At 42.5% G+C, this 20,151-nt stretch overlaps 1 protein-coding gene and 1 long non-coding RNA gene across 2 annotated transcripts in view; one reads left to right on the top strand and one right to left on the bottom strand.

The window, feature by feature from the left end:
- Positions 1–2,182, bottom strand: part of PRKCQ (protein kinase C theta) — a 173,532-nt gene extending 171,350 nt beyond the window's left edge. Inside the window, exon 1 of the mRNA XM_072825893.1 lies at positions 2,077–2,182. The gene's annotated coding sequence lies outside the window, so the exon portion shown is untranslated. The remainder of the gene's footprint in view (positions 1–2,076) is intronic.
- On the top strand, positions 1,280–19,135 carry LOC140633412 (uncharacterized). Its single transcript, XR_012031029.1, has 4 exons — positions 1,280–1,854; positions 15,399–15,494; positions 18,240–18,326; positions 18,545–19,135. It is a non-coding gene; the product is annotated as an uncharacterized lncRNA (long non-coding RNA).
- The last annotated feature ends 1,016 nt before the right edge of the window (positions 19,136–20,151 follow it).

The raw sequence follows: 20,151 nt of genomic DNA, 5'->3' as shown, positions 1-20,151 counted from the left end.
TGCCAGTTACAGATTTGCACTGTAAGCCCACACTCTCAAAAAATCCTGAACCCAGTCCACAGAGAATTTTAGATAAAACATTAAGTTCATTATACAGAAGAACTGTATCTTTCCCACAGAAGAGAGCGAATATAACAGAATGAGTGACCTTTATAGAAATGACCAAAGACAAATGGGCTATTCAAGGGAAACTCCAGTACCTGCTCTGAACAAGTGAAACGGAGGATTAGTGTTGAAAGGGATCTTTGAGATGGTAAGAAGGACCAAGGTGTCAATGATTGGACAATATCCCTGCATAGCTGAAAGGGAAATGGCCATGGCAAAAGAAAGTTCCAGCCGCTGACCCATGTACATTCAGAGCCAACTCGATAAAGGAATTTCTGTCTTCAGAAGGTAGACCCGTAGGAGAACCTACAAAGAAGCTTGCCCAAGCACTACTTGCCACTCTGAGCCACCATCGCACAAGACAGCAGCGGAAGTGAACATGACAAAGTGGAGGGTGGTGACAAGAGTCCTCCCTGGAACTTCACATTTTAAACGTTTACAAGAAAATCACAGGAGGCTGAAAACAAAGGCTGGTGATGCTGAGCCGGTTACTTTTGAAATCGGAGATAAAAGTTTATGAGACAGAGAGAGAGTGAGAAAAAAAAAAAAAAGACCCGAACCAAACCGAACAACTTAATTTAGTCTTAATCACTAACTGGGAGGAGTTTCACAGCTGGGGCTTGGAAGGTTTTAGAAGGTCTTCCTGTGCCCAGGCTTTAAATATACATACATTCAATCAGCAGAAGAAAGGGACTAACAGGACCAATCTGTGGCAGACACCTGCCTCGAACAATGGCACCGATCTCAGAGGGATTTTAAACAGCTGTGCATAAACTTCAAAAGTAATTTGCAACCAAATTAGTAAGCGTCACCCTCTTTCCCACTAGACACAGCATTTTTTAAAGAGATCAAGCATCCGCAGTAAGCCTGCCATTTTACAAGAGATACCCAAGATAACCTAACAAACGCATGAGGATGGTGATTCGCAAGGCTGGGGTGTAGGGTGGGAGAGGGGGGGCGACCCAGGGGCCTTAGCAGGGCTCCTGTGCCAAACGTCAGGTGGTGGGCACTGCTACAGAGAGGTGCGAGGGGGGCATGGAGAGAACTAGTGCAGCAGCCGCCAGACTTGTGCTGGGGTGGGCACCTGGGGCGGGCACCTGGGGCAGGGGGGCCTACGTCCTACCCCCGCCCCCCGGTGGGCTGCTGCACTCTCACCCCCTGCGGGGCAGAGCAGTGAGTTCTCCATTCTCCCTGCACCTGCACGTCACCACCCCGTCCGGTCAGCTTGTGCCATGACTGCATAACCTTTTCTTAGCACCCCTTTGAGCAGGGCAACCCCAGAGGACAAGGCAGCTGCATGGCACACTCCTGGCGGAAAGAATCCGCGTCTTCCGAGGGGTGGGGGCGGCCTTTGGGATTCGCAAGGCGGCCCAGAGCGAGCCCCCAAGCCCTGGGGCGTGGACAGGCCGTTTCACACGGATACCTGGGGCTCTAAGGAACCGAATGAAATAAAGCTCTTTAACTCCACTTGCCTAACACGGGGCCCTGAGAGCCGGTGCAGCCTCGCTTGAGGTTACAGGACGGAGCCCACACTTGCCTCTTTCCTGTGTCTGCCTCCGAGCCGCCTCGCCCTACCCCAGGCCCTTGAAAAGAAACTTAGGGTTGCCTAGAAGAGACAGACCCCATGAAAACCAGTTGTTTGCCCCCGTGGACAGGTCGCCACCCGCATCAAGCGGCTCTCCATCAAGGGTTTGCCAAGGGTCTGAGACTTGCCACCTTCTTCCCTCCCGCTCGCCCCAATCCGTGCAGGTAAGACTGGGGTGGGGTGGGGTGGGGACAAGAAGGAAGAGAAGGCGCCCCCAGCCCCGGCCCCGGTGGCATTCACACGGCCAGGGGCGCAGCATCCCCAAACCGCGAGCGCCCCAAAGTTCGCTGCGCTCGGGTCCCTCTGCGGCTTGGGGGTGGCCCGCGACCCCCTCCCCGGACCGTGGGGCCGGCCCCGCGCGCACCCCGCGGCGCCCGGGCTCCTACCTGCAGGCGGGGCGGCCGTCCCGACGTGTTGTTGCTCGGCGGCCGCGCGGGCTCTGGCGGGCCGGGTCCGGCCAGGGGGCGCTCGTCACCCCGCCGCCCGAGCGCCCCAGCGGGCTCCGCAGACGCCGCCCCGCAGCCGCATCCCCGCCCCCCGCGGCCGCGCCCCCCACGGGGACCCCCAACCGCACGCCCCCCGCCCCCCGCCCCCGGGACGGGGCAAGGTCGCGGGCCGGGCCGCCGAGCGCGGGGGACTCCGCGCCTCCCCCAGCCCGAGATGGAAAAGGATCCTTCCGCAGGGAAGGAGCAGGGTCCTTGGGCGAAAACGGGCTTCACCGCTTTTGTCTATTTTTACTCTGCAAAGGGCTCCATCCACATTCGCTCTCAAATTTTCAAGTGACCTACTCCAGGAGGTTTGCGTGGATCATCCTTTCTAGACTGTGCCCTAACCTGCGATTTTAATTCTTTTCTATTTTTTCTTTTCTTTCTTTCTTTTTTTTCTTTTTTCTTTTTCTTTTTCTTTTCTTTTTTTTTTTTTTTTTTTTTTTTTTTGCACACTGTGGTCTTGTGTCTACTTTTCAAAGTTGCATCGCTTTAAGTTGGACAGCGCTTGGAACGGCGACGTAATGTCCAGACACTGCGTTTGTCATTTGAAGACTTGCCCACCGTGGTGGTGGTACTGATGGTAATCATGGTGAGGATAATTGGGCTGGTTTTTTTCCTATAGCCCGGAGAGTTCATCTTTCATTCCGGTCGGGGAACTGTTATGTCTGGTTACCGAAACTATTACAGGGCTCTTCTCTCTCAGTTATGACACGACATGATTAAAGTGTACTTGGTTTGGGCTTTTGCTACTGTAATGTGCTAAGACCAAATTAGTCTGAGAAATATTTTCTTTTTTGAGAGAGAGAGAGTGATCTAAAAGGTATAAAAGAGCAAAACCTTGGATTAGTAGGCTTCTGATCACAGGTGCATTGAGTGTCAGCTAAAAAGGTCCTCTGGTTACAGCTCTAAACTCTTTTTTTTTTTTTTAATTTTATTTATTTATTCATGTGAGAGAGAGAGGCAGAGACACAGGCAGAGGGAGAAGCAGGCTCCACCCAGGGATCCCGACCAAACTCTTAATCTAAAGATGCAAATGGGGCCAGCCCAGGTGGCTCAGCGGTTTAGCACTGCCTTCTGCCCAGGGCCTGATCCTGGAGATCCAGGATCGAGTCCCATGTCAGGCTCCCTGCATAGAGCTTGCTTTGCCCTCTGCCTGTGTCTCTGCCTCTCTGTCTCTCATGAATAAACAAATAAAATCTTAAAAAAAAAATAAAGATGAAAATGGGAGCACCTGGGTGGCTCAGTGGTTGAGCGTCTGCCTTCAGCCCAGGGGTGTGATCCCGGTGTCCCAGGAATTGAGTCCCTCATCAGGTTCCCCAGAGGGAGCCTGCTTCTCCCTCTGCCTGTGTCTCTGCCTCTCTCTCGCTCTCTCTGAATGAATAAATAAATAAATCTTAAAAATAAAAAATAAAATAAAAATGAGAATGTAGGCCCAGACTGTTTTGGTGACTTGAGCGATTCACCTTGCAGCTTTGTGGCAGGCCTGTGCTGGGAAGCCACATATTGGTAACTTTAATCTACATGAACTCAGCAAAACAAACATACCTTTTATGGATAAAAATATAATCCCTGAAAACCAGCCCCTCTCCTATACTTGTTAATACCTAATAGCGTTGAACCGACACTTAGGCCAGAATCACCCAGCAGAATCACCTTTTGCCACCTCTTGGAAGATTCTAGCCAAGAGGTGTGATGGTAGATAGACACTCAGATGTGCCGCTCAATCATGGCATCATGAGAGCCTGGCACATGGTAGGCACCTATTGTATACTTGCTAGTAAAATTTGGTGGCAGAAAGTATGTATGGCTGGGAAGATGGCAGAAGAATTAGCCCCACTGAGAAGTCTAGCTTCACAGACTGCAAAAGAGAAACCTCCCTGTTCAAATCGCCTTCCTCCTGGCTCTTCTCCATCCGTCCTTAAGCAGAGCCTACGACATCAAGAAGAGATGACACTGTCAATGCTGCAGTGCCTGCAAGATCGTGAACACACTCACTCCCCTTTGATGGGATTTTCATTGACCATTCGAGAAAGGAGTTACGTATATGTAGAAGAAGCTCAAGAGAAATGCGTATGTCTTTTTAATATAGTCTAAAGTTGGTGGCTTTAAAAAAGTTCCAAATAATGTCATCATTATTGTCATTATGGATTGCCTGGTATCCATGTCCTGAGAACCCGGATACCAGACAATGTGATGAGTACTTTCGATGCACTGTTCATTTAATCCTCATAACAGATATGGGGTAGATGTTCTATCATCACCAGTCATCTCTGTATTAGAGATGAGAATAATGGAGCTTACAAGGATAATGCAGCTTGCCCCAAACCCTACAGTTAATAAAGTACCAGAGCCAGGATTCAAACTCAGGGCTGTGTGAAGCAGGCCCATCAAGCACCGTTGAATATTGTCTCCATTCTACAGCCCATTCCCTGTGTTCTCTGCTTGTCTCGCCTTTGGACAACTGGTCTCCGGGGCCCTATGCCCCTCTGCTATTCTATGACCACATAGTCTTACAACTGAAAACACATTAATCCAAAGGCTGAATCTTTTAAAACCATATTCATCATACGTCTAGGAAGAGGTTTTTGGCTTTTTTGGTGGGTGTTTGTATATTTGTCTTGAATCTCACCTGGAAAAAAAAATCCAGATCTGCTCTTGTTACATGCTAAATGCTAGGGATACCTGTAGATCTTTTTGATCCTAGCATCCTGTGGGGCCAGCCTCCTCCTTCACCAGGCTATAAGGTATTTGTGTTTTATATCAGATATTGTCTCATTGTTTTATCAACACGGCTGCTGCTCAGAAGTTCTCCACACCTTTGTTTCCTGGAAGAGGAAATGGCATTTCCTGGAGGGGACTACATGTGGGTGGGGAGGTTCCACTCATTGCATGAAACACACTCAAACTTTCAGTTGTGTACCTCTTTTCCCCCTTTGGTTTCTGCCCTAAAGTTTCCTGGAATGATGCTGAATACACACTGTGGTACAGAGGCTTCAGTCCACCTTAGCTGAAACAGGGATGGTTTCTGCTTTGGATCCAGAGCTAAGAAATAAACAACGTCAAGAATCTTATCCCTGGAGAGACCACAGTCCATCTTCCTCAACTGGGAATTTGATGACCGAAGACCTCACCTTGCTTGGTATTTTGGACCTGGCTGGCGGTGATCCTCTGTCTCCTGAAGAGACCACATCTTGCAGCTGTGAAGGATTTAGGATAGAAATTAAAGACGATGTTCTTATTATGAGCCTCAAATTGGAGGAAGATAGTATTTGGGGAGAAGTAGGACATGACCAACACAGACAATTTGAGCAAAGGATTGTTTAACAAGGACACTTTTGTCTCTGCGGAAAGTCACCACTCAGAGGGAAACCAGTTTGGACAACATCATGAGGAGTTGGCTACTCAGCTGTCACTTTCCCAGAGGGCTGGCAGAGATTGTGTTTAAAGTAGTCCGCCTGAATCCCCAGAAGAATTGGCATGGAATTAGAAGGCAATGATCTACCCTAACCAAAGACCTGAGAAACATGTGGAATTTAGTGTAAATTTATTCAGAAAATGTCAAAATTATTCTAGGAGCTAGAGGTGAAAGTGACAGAGGCACAGATGAAAAACAGGTATTTTAAATTCACAGCTTGGACAAGGGAAAGGGAGGGTTTTTTTGTTTGTTTCTTTTCCTATGCAGTCGAATGTTATGCATTCAAATGGGAAAAAGGAAAATTAGAAGTTAGAAATTGTTATTGCAAGAAGAGAGCTCTAAATGGTGAAGCCAAACCTGGCCCTCCCTTAAGAGAGTAAATAAACCTTAATTTCTATTGATAATAAGATTGATGCCAACTCTTCCAAACCATGAGGGGGGAATGGTGAATACGGATTTTATTCTGAGGTAGAAAGGTAACAATGTTCACCGTGTGATGTTTTTGAAAGTTCCGTTGTTGTTACGTATGCTTAGTAAGATTAAGCTAGTTTTAAAATCTTAGATGAGGTATGGGAGGTAGGTTTTATGTCTTCAGTTAAGACAAAGATGATGAGTGACCTCATAGTAGATAATGTTTACTGTGCATTTATGACGTGTGCCAAGGCCTGGTGTGGAACACTTTAATTATTTCATTTTGGTGTTTTGTTTTGTTTGTTTTGTTTTTTGTTTTTTGTTTTTAATTATTTCATTTGATTGTTACAATGAATCCCCCTGAGATGGGGAACATCTTCTTCATTTTACAGAGGTGACAGCTGAGCCTTAGAGATCAGACGAATGACTTGCCAGGCTCACGGAGCCAGTAAGTGATGGGGTATGGCTGGACTCCTAGTCTGTTGAGCCCCAAATTCAAGATTTTTGCCATAATATACACAGAAACAAGACAAGAGCTGAAATTTTAGCCTGACTCTTGAAACGGTAAAGGAATTGTGTAGGGTTACAGATGTCCTAATTAACAAGGTTTTCGGAGAAGAGTTAACGGATGTATACACGGTCAATTTATAAATTATAATGTGTCAAAATGCCCACTTAACAAGACAGCCATAGAAAATAAAGCAGAATTCACTTTTTAATGAAGTAGAACATTTAGGGGTTACTTTTTTCCTTGAACACCAACTATTATTACATTACAGAAGAATGAAGTTGAGCGTGATAGTGTCTCCTCTCCATCACCCACCCCACCCCATTTTTTTTAAAGTAGTGGAGTTATAAGAACACAATATTGCTGTCTTGTGTTAATTGTGGCTTCTGACATCCTATAGCACTGATTTTTTTTTAAAGTCACCACTGACAACAAAGAGACTAATTATAACATAAGTACCTGAAGCAGATAGCAAATGGTAACATTTTCAATACTGTTGCATAGAAACAAGTTAACACAAAAAACTTTTGGTGCCTCTGTGAGGTCTAATAGTAGAATCAGGGAAAAAGGAAAGGTCTAGTATTTCTAAGGACCCATAGGTACAGCTTTGGATTTGGTAAGTCCAAGAATATCAGCATAATGAGTATGGTCCAAATGTATATAAAAATTGGTCTGAAACTAAAGAAATATTGATTAGACACCCCTTTTTAGTGCTTCTCCTCCACTGGAAAGTAAAAGCAGCCTGAAAGTCAAAAAGACTGTACATCTGATGAGAAATTCTCCCCCGGGAAGACTAATAAATCTGAGAACTAATCTGTGAATCCCAGAGGAAGAAATCAAGATGAAACCTGTCAAATTTATGAATGGGATTATTATAATTCTACCATTTGACATAATGCAATTGCCTAGGATTTGAATATCTATCAGTGAAGGCATATTACTTTAGAAGAAACCACTTTATTCCCTCAATCCCTTTTGTAAAAAAAAGCAAAAACCACACCTGCCCCTCAATACTCCCTTTTTCATCCTACCCTCAAACACACATCATTTATGATTTTATTTTGATTAATACACACACAGAGAATTCATGTTGGACTATGTGGGAGAGTCTATCAGGTTTCTTCTAACTTTAAAATTCTGCAAATAAATGCCAATTAAAAGAAAGTTCTGATTGTCAGTGATGGGGAATGTAATATAATTTGCTTCTAGTACTGATTGCTATTTAAATATATTCACTGGATAAAATATTCAAATACTTTTAAGGAAGTCATACACAGCATAGGAAGCATGGCAAATCCTTACTTTCTTCTTTGTATACAGCTTTCTGGCCTACACCAGAGTCTCAGCCATTCACTTTACAAATTTTGTGGAAAAAATATGAGTAATTTTTTCCCCTCTAGTCAGAACACTGGTCTAATGAGGCTAAATTGACCATATTTTGCTGTTATGTGAGTCAGTTAGGTGTGCTGTTGCATGGTCACACTTCATCCCCCAACCCAACCATCTCATCCCTGAAATGTTTGGTTTTGACCTGAAATGGCAACCCTAGAGACTGGTTATTTTTTTAAACTCATATTGGCTCATAAGTTGTAAGTAGATCCAAGCTGACATTTTCTTCTTTTTCTTTTTTTCTGCTCATTATTTGACAGAGTCAGCAAACAAAAGAAGTAAAGCACTACACTTGGGATTCAATATATCTTTTGGGGAGTAGATGTTTTGTCTCAGTTTTACACATTAATTACACACACTCACATACACACTCAAATTGCCCAGTACTTGAATAAATGTACTCTGATGATTAAAGAAAAAACTGGGATATTTAAGTAGTCATAGCAATAGCTTTTATTTGTACATTTATGCAACATTTAAAATAATGAAAAACTAATGTTTTCTCACCTATTTGAACTTGATGGAGATATGCTCAAGAACCACAGTTAAATGTATAGAATCACTATGTTGTGGATTCCAAACTGATGTGCCATTCATTCTATTTTGGCTATATTTCAAAAATAATTTAAAAAAAAATCAAGGACATGGCATTTCAGATTAGAAGATACACTTACTTTTCTAAATAGACCACAAACATACATTATTTTAAAAATTCTGTCCTCTGTTTTAAAATCAATAAAAGGGGGAGATAGTCATATTGCTTCCTGCAAATTTCATAGGGAGAATAAAGTAGACGAGGCCTATAAAGTACTTTGATGAAACCTGTCAAATTTATGAATGGGTATAAAGTACTTTGTATACAAAGTATAAAGTACTTTGTATCAAAGTATAAAGTACTTTGATCCCTAGAAAACCTTGAGAATGCTGTACTTTGATCAACTACCATTTGTAGAGCATTTGTGCCATGGTATTTTACATAAATCATCTGTTAAGCCGTTGTAACAATCTCATAATATGGGTGTTATTATTCACACTTTACAGATGAGATTCAGGTTCAGAGAAGATAAGTGACTTATCCAGTATCACATAGCAAATTAGTGGCAGAGCCAGAATTGGAACCCAGGTGGGGCTCATTTGGACCTCACTAATTGGGTTTGGAGAATTCCGGCCACCATCTACGAAGGCTAAAAATCCAGGCCACATTCTGCAAGTAGATTTTGAAAAATAACATTATTTTCCTATGATAAAAGTTACAAATTTATTTGCATGTACACATACACACACATATCTAGAAATTAGAGACAAGTAAAAACAGGAAAAAGATTACTCACAATTCCCCAACCCAAGGCAATGAAAATTTTGGTATATTTCCTTACCAACTTTTAACTATGTGTAATTTGGGGAATTATTGTATTTTAAAAATAAATTTTACTTGTTGCCTGATTGTAAAGTAATGGATACTCATCACAGAAAACTTGAAAAATATAAGCATGTATATAAAAGAAACTTTAATTCCCTCAAGCTCAAAATAGAAAAATGACTATTTCTTTGTTCTCTTATTCTCCTCATGGCTGAGGGTACAAGTCTTGAGATACAAGCTAAAACCATGTACATCACACGTGTAGTTTACAATCAATGAGATATTTTTTAATGTCTGATTTTTACTTGATTTGTTGATATTTTGTCAAGGAATTATTACCAAGGAATTAAATGATTGTAATTCTGTGGTTGCTCTAAGTAGGACTAGCTGCTTTGCTTTTTACTAAATGACAAAAATTATTCCCCCCCTACACAAAATACCTTCAAGAATGAACAATGCCACTGTTTAAATCTGCCTTTATAACTCTACAGAATGGGTTTTTTCCCCCCTTCAAATATAACTTGTTTTAGCAGTGTCCCTTCACTGTGAAAAAAAAAAAAAAAAAAAAAACCAACCCACGAACTCCCTGTTTACTAGCTGGATCATGCACATTAAGCTAGAGGAAAAAGATTTTGGTCAGGTGAAAGCTACTGATCCTGACTGCCAGATTAAGTAAATAAGTTTGGGTGTTACATAAATCTGGGAGGGCTGCAGAAATGTGGATTAATTTTAATCACACTAAGAAAGTTTGTCTCCAGGCAAAAAGACAAGAAAGCTGTTGCTTGAGAACGTCATGTCTTGTGACTTGACCTGCCAAGGGAACTTAAAAAGACTTAAAAACTTAAGAATTTAAAAAGGCTTCTGGGTGAAACACAGCAAGGTGCAGAAAAGTCTAGCTGCTACATGTTATTACCCAGCTTCTACTTTTCCTAGGAACCTAGTAAGAACCTCAAGAAAGAAACCAAACAAGCAATCAACTGAAGCGTTTAGACATAGGTTCTTGAGGTTATTGTGGCCTTCTGCATGTTCCACAAAGTGTCAAAGAACTTAAAAGAATTAAAAAAACTATTGTACGTGTATTTGTTTTTCCAAACCTCTCTCTATTTACTTACTTTTTTGCGGATTCACACTCTTTCCTTTTCAATTTCATTTGGACAGAATGGAGACCTCTTCCATGGTTCTAAACTTAAATTCTCCCTTTTATTTCTTAGCTAAAGAAGAAAATTCCAAAAATTCCACCATCTATTTTGTGACTCCCTGGGAATAGTGAGTCCATTATGTACATTATGGGGAGGTTATGAAGAAAGCAGAATTCTCATGCAAATTAACACCACTTTGGGAAACTTCTTGGCAGTATCTATTGAAGCTGAGTAGGTGCATATTCCATGATCCAGGCACACAGGAACACACAATCCACAGAAATGGATATGCACTAAAAGATAGGTACAACATATTCACACCAGTACTATTCATAATCATCTCACCCTGGAAATGGCTCAAGCATCCATCAATGTAAAATGCAATAATTAAGCTGTGGTATGTCAATCAATGGGCACGATGCAGCAGTGAAAATTAACGCACTAGTGCTAGGGTACAAACAAATCTTGGAATTGTAACATTGAGTGAAAGAAGCCTGGTCTAAAAGATACATACTGTGTGATTCCATTTACATAAAATTCAAATATGGGTAAAATACATTTATGTTATGAGAAGTCAGGATTGCAGTTGCTACATTTGGGGAGGTGGGGGTGTAGTGTCTGGGAAGAGGGGTTAGGATGGCTATGCTGCGTTGGTGATATTTTGATCACTTGATATAAGAAGTAGGTTACTTAGATATGTTCACTTTGCAAAAATTCATCTAGATGTACATCTGTGGCTTCTGTACTTTCCTGTCTGTATCAACCCCAATAAAAAGGTTATTTGAAAGAGACTAGAAATAACAAGTGTTGGCAAGGATGTGGAGAAAGGGGAAGAACCCTCATGCACAGTTGGTGGAAATGTAAATTGGTGCAGCCACTATGGAAAACAGAATGGAGGGTCCTCTAACAATTATATAAAGAACCACCATATGATTCAGCAATTTAATTTCTGGGTATTTATCCAAAGAAAACAAAAATGCTATTCCAAAAAGATATCTGCACCTCATGTTCACTGCAGCATGATTTATAATAGCCGAGATATGGATGCAACCTTAGTGTCCATTGGTGGATGAATGGACAAAGAAAATGTCATATATATAATGGAATATTACCTAGCCTAGCCATTTAAAAAAAAAAAAAAAAGGATGGAATCTTGTCATTTGCAACAACATGGATGGACCTCAAGGGCATTACGCTTCGTGAAATAACAGACGGAAAGACAAATTGCCATTATATGTGATCTCTCTTGTACGTGGAATCTAAAACAAACAAAAATCAAGTAAACTCAGATACAGAGAACATATCTGTGGTTACCAGAGGTGGGAGATGGTGGCAGGAGAAATGGGTGACCTGTTTTTTGTTTATTCGTTTGTTTTAGTTTAAATAGATTTAATTTAAAAAAAACTATTTGAAGATGGATTGCAATATTATCATATTCATAAAGGCCTTTCTGTATAGGCAGAAACAGGTTTGGTGTCCCAGGTAATGGAGAATTGATGAATTCAGTGAATGTGGACAGTGAGAGCAGATGTATTCTCTCTTCCTGTCTCTCTATCTCTTTGTGATTCTCTGTCTCTATCTCTGTCTCCCTGCTTCTGTCTATTTCTTGCTCTTTCTGTTTCTGTCTCTATCTTCCTCTCTCTTTGTGCTTTTTAGGAAGCCAACAAATTAAGTATGATGACAGTGTCACCCCAAATCATTAATACTTTTGAGTCCCTTTTTTTTTTTTTAATTTTCTTGCTTTATGAGTAAAGGAATTAGGCAAGATGGTGTTTCCAGTCCTTGTGAATCTCCTTGCTATAATTCTAGGCTCCTCCTCCTCACCTCTTGTTTTCACAGTGATCTCTCTCTCTCTCTCTCTGAAATCCTGTGACACACCCTGCCACTCCTGCTGAGTGGCAGCCCATCGACATCTCCTCGGTATGGATTTATGTGGCGTCCCTGTATCCCTACCACCACACCTTGTACAGAGCAGACGATGCAAAATATTTGTTCTATTAAAGATCAGATACCCAGTAAAGAAAAATGAAAGTTCCTCATTATAATCAGTTGGCAAATGCCCCCAAAATTAAAAAAAAAAAAAAACACAAAATGTTTTTTCAACTTGGGCAAAAGGCAGTTCAACCCAATTTCTAAATGTGATCCAATCAAGAACACGAAGTACAAGTGGGAGTTAATCATGACCACCCAACGTGGAGATGGCATGTCCGTGAGACTAAAGCATTGTGAAGTAACTGTCCTAACAGGGAAACAAAGGCAACAGAGAATCATCCAGACAAGTTTTACTTGCATTAATGAGACATAAGGTTTATACAATGGAAAACCGAGGATTGAAAAAGCATATTAAACAGTAAGATTGACTGCTAAGAACTTGTCTGCTTGTCTTCCTAATTGTTCAATTATGCTTCATTGTACTTCTTTAGTTAAGGAGCTGAAAATATTTATTTCAAAAGAAAAGTAGCTGGGAGGCCTGGGTGGCTCAGGAGTGGAGTGTCTGCCTTCGGCCCGGGATCGAGTCCTGCATGGGGCTCCCTGACTGCTTCTCCCTCTGCCAATGTCTCTGCCTCTCTCTCTCTCTGCATCTCTCATGAATAAATAAATAAAATATTAAAAAAAAGAAATTCTACAAAAGAAAAGTTGCTACACTGCAGAAAGACAAATCTATATGTTAGCTCGGTATAAAGACCTTTGGAGAACACTCACGTTCCTTTATTACTGTTTTTCAAATATTTCTTTGCTCACAAAGGAGCGATGTGATCTGCGGATAGCCTCCTGAGGGGCTGGAACCGAGCACGGATCATAGTAGACAAAATTGATTTTCTACAACAGCCAGAGCTCCAGGGTCAGGTGCTGGGATAGACTCTCCCAGGGAGCAGCCGCCCTGAGCGGCCAGCGGGGCCCAGAGAAGGGAGGAGCATCGCAGGAGCAAGGGAGCCACTGTGGCAGGTGCTGGCCATCCAGGCTGAGGGCCCCGGGGGGGCCCCCTCCCCTCCCCTTCCCATCACAGAACCTGAAGCAGGACGCTGCCTGGCACAGGGTGCAAGTCTCTTCACCCCTTGGTCCTGAGGGGCCTCTGCTCCTGCTGAGGATCTCTGAGAAATAGAGGGAATTTTCAAGCGCTGCTTTCAGAAAAGTCTAGGTGTCAACTTACTTGGTTTCTGACAGCCTTATAGAAGCACGATCACCTATTTCTGTACCTTCAGCAGCAACTAAATCTTTTTTTTTTAAGATTTTATTGTATTTATTCATGAGAGACACACTGAGAGAGGCAGAGACCCAGGCCCCCTGCCAGGAGCCAGATGCAGGACTCGATCCCAGGACCCCGGGGTCACAACCTGAGCTGAAGGTAGATGCTCCACTGCTGAGCCACCCAGGGGCTCCTACAGCACCCAAATCTTGATTATAAAAGGCTCCCCATGACATTTAAAGTTCTTGCTTGCATAGTAGTTGCTCAACACATTTTATAATACTTCTTTGCTCCCATTTAGCTACCTCACAGGTAAGAATTAGATTAAATATGACATGTGGAAGTTGGTAAGTAAGCCCGCACTCCATGTACCCCTCTCCCCTTCTAACATGATCTGCTATATTACGAATACAGTTAGGGAGGTCTGGTGGAGAGTGTATGGACTTTAGAAGCGTAGAAGCCCAGATTTGTGACCGAGCTTCACTATTGACCAGCCACATGGATATGAGGGAGATCCATCTCTCTAAGCCTCTGCTTCCTCCGTTGGGATGGACAATATGTTTATCACAATGTCAAAAATCCATAAGGTATACAATAACATGGCTCTGACAAATATTTGTCCTTTTTTTTTTTTTACTCCAGATAACTACTTTGATCTCAGATAATTGATTTGTATGCATTGAGATTGGCTAAAAGTTAACATTTTCAACTTATTAGAATTTATTGCAGCAGAGGAAGCCATAAGTAAGACATTTCCATTTCCATTGACAGCTACCTGGTATTTTAAAGTCTTGCATTTCATTGTTCACCCTAATGTTTTCACTAAAACACATGTGGTTTTCAAACACAGGAAAGAAAACATGGTAACCTGTGGTTATAATTTCCACTAGAAGATAGAAAAAAGTGTAGCTCAGAAACAGTGTTTGTGGGGAGTTCCTTTAAACATGAAAGCCCAGGCTTGAAGCCTTTTTCTTCTTCTTCTTCTTGAGAAGAACGCTGTTAATTGTTGCAAGTTTCAAAAGTTGTTGAAAATAGGGCCCAACTGCCTACATGTCACAGTTCTGATAGACCTGTGGGCGCAGGGCCATGAGCGCCTCAGGACCTTGGACGTTTGCAATCCTTCAGTGTTTTTATTTATTTATTTATTTTTACTTTTTTTTCAGTGTTTTTAAGTAGCCACTTGTTTCTTCTTTCGATTCAAAATTCTGGGAAGTTTGGAGAAAGTATCTTTCCAGGTGACTCTTCGCATTTCCCAAACAGCCCCGGTGTCCTTAGCAGACTGTATCCTTTTTTTTAATTGATTTTTTTTTATTGGAGTTCAATTTGCCAACATATAGCATAACATATAGCATAACACCCAGTGCTCATCACATCAAGTAGCAGACTATATCTTGAAGCAAATTGGCCCCTTGGAAGTACCTTTCCCGCCTGCATTTGACCTTCGCAGTTATTCCCAGGACTGGCTCGGCCTTCCGCTGTGATCGGTTGACTTCATAGCAAAATTAAGTAATTTTTCAACACGTTTTTAACGAGCACCAACTAAGTGTATGATGGATTTCACAGTGAATCAGCAGTAAATGCAAAAAAACAAACCAAACAAAAATCCTTTGCATTTTGTGAAATGTAAGCATCGAGAATGATTAGAGATGCAGAGTAAGTTTTATGTAAATTTCTATGTAAATTCTGATTTCTAGATTTGTGGAGTAAGTTTTATGTAAATTTCTAAAAAAAAAGAAAAGAAAAAAATTTCTATGTAAATTTTGATTTCCCAAGACACTATTATTTTAAGTTAGAAGGTCCTCTCTCTTCAGGTGGTTGGGTTACCTCCTACTGAGGGAGAGCCCACTTGGCTGAATTGCAGGCATTGGTTTGAGAAGCCATCTGCTAAAGCTGCCAGAGAAAAATGCGTAAGTAGAGGACTAAATACACGGCAATTTAATTTTTTTTCTTGCTATCACAATTGTGAGTTGCCTTACTGGGTAAGTGAAGCTCTTTAGCATGTCAAGAGGAACAAACACAGGTGATTTTCACATGTGGGTTCAGTTTTAGAGAGAACAGCGGTGTAGGTATAACAAGAAAGCCGGGGTGACTGTTCTAAGTCTGACGGGCTCTTATCTGCCACAGAGGGAGATGTTATCAGCGTGTAGGTGTTTACACACAAGCACAGATGTGTGCGGTAAATAGGTCTTCGTGTCAACACAGGACTGCGCTGGGGAGGTCCTCCAGGGAGGTGCTCCCGCTTCCCTCCTGCTCCGCAGTAGCCTGTCTTCCCCCCAGCAGCCAGAGAGGCCCTGTCCACATCCCAGGCAGGCATGCCACCCCCCTGCCCTGCCCCAACCCTCCAGGGACTCACTTCTTGCTGACGCGGTGGCCTGGCCTCACGCCTCAGCCACCTCCCTGACGCACCTGCTGCATTCCGTTCTCCTCATGCTCCTCCACATGCCAGGCAAGCTTCAGCTCCTGTGCGTCTTGGTCTGAGCATCAGTTTCTCAGTATTTCCCTCATCACACTGCAGCCCCTAAGACCTCCAATCCAACCATACACACCATTCCCTGTAAATCCCCTCTCCAGTCTCTTCTACCTTTCTAGAACATAAGCTCCATGTGAGTGAGACTATTTCTTGTTTCATTTTCTGTCATGTCCCCAACCACCTGGCACATAATAGTCACTCAAACAATATTAGTTATATTAATCATAGAATTAATCGAAGGCAGCTAATCACAATTCATTTACATAAATAATGAAATGCATTCACTTATATATTTATGTGAAAGAGTTAAAGAGCTGTAGGTGTAATTAGTTCTTTCATATCACAAAGTAAGACATTTGTGAGTAAAAACAAAGAGCAAATTATTTATTTTTACTTATTTATTTTCTTTTTCCCCCTCAGTTTTATTGAGGTATACTTGACAATTAAAAAATCGTATATATTTAAGGTGTGCAATGTGATGATTTGATGTGCAGGCAAGATGATGCTACTAACTATGGCCACATTATTGTGCATTAGTTCTTGAATAACTAAGGAATTAGTCCTTACATATCATAAGAAGTGTTTGATGTCTTTATATGTAAGAACAGAGAGCAAATTCTTTACATGGAATTTCCTCCTTCAGAAAATAGGCATCGGGGTGCCTGGGTGGCTCAGTCGGTTGAAAACCTGACTCTTGATTGTGGCTCAGGTCATGATCTCATGTCCTGAGATCAAGTCCTGACTCAGGTTCTGTGCTCCGCAGGGAGTCTGCTTAAGATCCTCTCCCTCTGCCTTTCCCCTGCCCGTGCTCCTACCCTCTTTCTCACTCCCTCTCTCTCAAATAAATAAATACATCTTTTTTAAAGAAAGAAAATTGGAATCAAATCACTTCCATAAAAATCAGTAACAAATCAATGAATATACTTATTCATTGATAATTCATCAATAGTGCTGAGTCAAGGAATTACGATTTTCAAATAGAGTGCTGTTTGTTTGCTATGGCTGCTGTAACAAATTACCATACTTAGCAGTTTAAAACAAAACAGATTCATGATCTCACAGTTTGGAGACCAGAAGCTGGGGTGATCTCAGCTGGCTTCATTGAAATCGGGGTCTTGGGAAACCGTGGAAGGGAAGAATCTATTCCCCAGGCTCATTTGGGCTGGTGTCAGAGGCAGGTCCCTTGAAGCTGTAGGACTGAAGCCTCATTTTCTTACTGGTGGTCAGATAGGAGCCACCCTAAATTTCCTCTTGAGTCCTCACAGGAGGGCCCATATCAAGGATCAGCAATGTCCTTGCTTTCCCTTTCTTGGAATCTCCCTGACTCTACGTCTGCCGCAACCCTGGTCTCCAGCCAGAGAACATTCTCTGCCTTTAGGGGCTCATTAGGTCAGATTGGGTTCACCCAGATAATCCAGGATAATATCTCTATTTTAAGACCTTCAATTTTAGTTCTATCTGGGAATCGGGGAATGGACATCCTTGGGAGGTGCTGTTCTGCCTCCTACAGGTGCACATGCTTAAAGAGTGTTTCAGAAAAATATTACCTCCTTGAATTAAAGGCTTCACTCCCAGAATAATAACTGCCCAGGGTTTGTGGGTGGCTCAGTCAGTTAAGCAACTGACTCTTGATTTCAGCTCAGGTTGTGATCTCAGGGTCCTGAGATCGGCCCCACAATGGGCTCGCACTCAGCATGGAGTCTGCTTGTCCCTCTCCCTCTGTTCCTCCCCCCCACCTCCCACCCCCACGGCTCCCTCACTCTCTCTGTCTCTTGAATAAATAAAAAAATAACATCTTCAGAGAAAGAAAAGAAAAGTAACCGCCAATGAAGGATCCTAAATCCAGGTAGCTGTTGAGAATAGAATGCTTCTTCTCAGTTTTTGTCAAGCTACAGGTCTGGGTTGAAAGAGTGAGACTGAAGGACAAACAAGTGGCTTCTTAGACTAGCTACTGCTTTGTCCCAGAGTCCCCTTGACTTTTTGCGTTCGTGGTTTTGATAGACTCAAAACCGATCAAGAAAGATCAGCCCTACAGATAACAGTTTATGTTAAAGTAACATATAGGAGACTGATCTATAAACCAGAAGGTCCCATGGATAACTTTTTTAGTGTCCTCATTCACAAATATCTATTAGAGCCTTTTTGGTATCAGGGATTATTTCAAATATTGCTTCCATTCTAGGACGGAAAGGAACTGAAGTCAAGTAAGCAACCAAGGCAGCCGGATCCCTTCAGAGAATCAGAAATGCTTCAAAGGCCATACTCTAGGGTGATGTGAAGGAGACAAGGGGCCAGAGCTGTGTGGGGGGAAGTGTGGCAGTTCAGTAAGACCTGACTGAGGCATCCACGTCAGAGGTTTGGGAGGAGGTGGGGAGCAGCAGAGCTTTCCAAGGTGGCCAGAGCAGCAAACTCTAGCCTAATGTACAAAGCCCCCAATTTCCAGGATTGAAACAGCAGAGTTAAAACAGAGTTTCTGTCTTCTATCAGAAATTGCCTAAAAGCCACAAGGCCACAGCAACCAACAGCGTGAAATCTCAACTACATCAAACTGTAGCCTACGGAGAAGCACTGTCAGAGGCTTGAGACAGGAGGCCGGTCCGTGTGGCCTTCAGCTGGGAGAAGCCACGTTTGAAGGATCATAGGGGATCACGCCCAGGACGTGATGGTAAGGGTGACTCCCACCGGCTGGGAGCACAGCTTTGGTGCTGCCACCACCATCGAACTAGTCCCGGTCAACATCTTCCACCGTTTGCTGAGTGGAAGAAGCCGGTCACACCTGCATGGTTCTATTTATGTGAACTGCTGGAGCAAGCAAAACCTATCTGTGCACTAGAAGGTCGATGAGTGGCTTCCTGGGGCAGGTGCTGGTGATGGAAACGGGCAGCGCGGGGACGCAAGCGATGGAAGAGAGGGCTGGAAATGCTCTGTGCCTCCCGTGGGTGTACCTCATAGACGTTTGGCAAAAGCCGTTGACTTGTATGAATAAAATGTATGAAATTTTGCTGCAGGCAAATGGTTCCTTAATACATTGGTCAAAAATAATAAAATTATTAAAAGCACTTACATCATATCCCTATTATTGAACAGAAAAAAGTGCCAACCAAGTGCACGAGACCAGTGCTACTTTTTAAATTTTTTTGAATTTTTATTGCAGTAAGAAATCCTAACGCGATAGCTATCCTCATAATAAATTTCGGGGTACCTAATAGTGTGTTGTTGACTGTAGGCACAATGTTGTACGGCAGATTTCTCGAACTTGTTCATCTCGCATAACTGAAGCTTTAACCTGTTGAACAACAGCTCCCTGTGGCCCTGCTCCTAGCCCCCCAGTCCCTGGCAACCACCGTTCTCCTCTCTGTTTTATGAGTTGGATTCCTATTTTAGATTCCTTGTGTAAGTGGAATCATCACGTCGTCTTCGTCCTTCTGTGACTGGTTTATTTCACTTAGCACGATGTCCCCCAGGTTCATGCACGTTGTCACATCTGGCACGGTTTCCTTTTTGTCAAGGCTGACTCATATTCCATTGTCTGTATACACCACATTTTCTTTATGAATTCATCTGTCACATCTGAGGAGGACCTCCAGAGAATCACAGCCCAGTCTTACTGGTAAATACAGATGCGAATCATGAGCCAAACAATTCCAGTAATATTTGAAAATCATAATCCATCATGCCTAGTTGCAAGATTAGTTTAATATTAGAAAATCAGTATAAGTCACCACAATAACTGATTAAAAGAGAAAAAAATCACCCCTAAGAAACGCAGAAAAACAACTTATATAATGTAGCATCCATCCATGATGAAACTCTCTCTTAACTTAGTCATGGAAGAGCACTTCTTTGATAAAGAGCACCAAAAAAACCCCCTCGAGTTTTTTGCTCAAACATTGAAGACTTCACCACGTGATAATAAGACCAAGGCAAAAGTGTTTGCTTTCACCACATTTCAACATTACACTGGAAGTTCTAGACAGCAGAGCGAGATAAGATAAGAGGTAAACATATGAGGATTGCAGGGGGGTGGGAAGTATCATTATTTGTAGATGAGATGATGTGCATTATTTGTGTACTCATAGAACTAAAAAGGATCT

This window comes from Canis lupus, chromosome 5, assembly GCF_048164855.1.
Source record: "Canis lupus baileyi chromosome 5, mCanLup2.hap1, whole genome shotgun sequence".
Lineage (NCBI taxonomy): Eukaryota > Metazoa > Chordata > Mammalia > Carnivora > Canidae > Canis > Canis lupus.
This window is presented reverse-complemented; position numbering and strand designations above follow the sequence as displayed.